The sequence below is a fragment of the Branchiostoma floridae genome, chromosome 18 (genome assembly GCF_000003815.2).
Source record: "Branchiostoma floridae strain S238N-H82 chromosome 18, Bfl_VNyyK, whole genome shotgun sequence".
Lineage (NCBI taxonomy): Eukaryota > Metazoa > Chordata > Leptocardii > Amphioxiformes > Branchiostomatidae > Branchiostoma > Branchiostoma floridae.
In genome coordinates this window covers 6602316-6603387 of record NC_049996.1, presented here as the reverse complement: position 1 = coordinate 6603387, position 1072 = coordinate 6602316, and positions in this window count along the sequence as shown.

The following is a 1072-nucleotide window of genomic DNA, read 5'->3' as shown; positions in this document are numbered from 1 at the left end:
AGTAGTTACGCCACCAAATGAAGAAGCCTTTTTAGAAGACCTTGTAACGTTGACATTCCTTCTTGCAGCAAGCCGTGACAGAAGAATGAAAGAGGAGAAGATTACCTTCGGAGGACAGGGGACCGGTCCTGGCAAATTTGACGAGAACCGCGGAGTGGCCGTCTCTTCTGACAACGAGATCTTTGTGACTGATCTCTTCAACAGACGAGTCCAAGTCTACAACATCAGAGGGGTGCACCTCCGCCTCTTCCCAACGATTGTCCCTGGTGAAAATGAAACAATGCTTCCTTTCGGCGTTGCAATTGCCGGAGAGGCACATCTTTTGGTGGTGGTGAGAAAAGACTACCACGATCCGAATGTACATGTAATCCGATACAAAACGTACGGCCAACCTTTGACCATGTTCAACGTAAAAACAACAACAACAACAACCCCTTGGCACCCCAGCATTGCAGTGGACGTGACCAATAACAGAATCATTGTGGCCAGTCTGTGCGAACTGTACGTGTTCCAGCCAAACGGCTCCCTCCTTCGGAGCTTTGGAACGGAAAAAGGATTGCGAATTTCACACATCACCACAGACAACGATGAGCGCATTCTCGTGACCGTCAAGTCTCTCACAGGAACTTCCAGATATAGATATTCTAGACCACCTGGGTCTGACGGTGTTCACGTGTACGATCGCCACGGGCATTGGCTATTCAAATTTGGCGCGCTTCTCGGCGAAGATCTGTTGCGGCTTCCTCGAGGCATCTGTGTGGACACCTCCGGTAACATCTTCGTGGCGGATGTGGGTAAGGGGAGCGTTTTCATGTTCACAAGCCGCGGGGAATATGTCCGCACCGTCGTCCGTATTAGACATCCTTGGGGCATTGCTCTTGGACCGGACGGACAGTTGGTGGTGACCAACTCACAGGCACACACTGTAACTATCTTTCCCAAACAAATGGTGTATCAGTAATATCGCACCAGTGCACCATCCATACTGCGTATGCAATGCAATACAAAACTAGACAACAAAGCGAACTAGCATACCAAGTGTTAAGATGACTCTCACTGCACTTGCGGCACC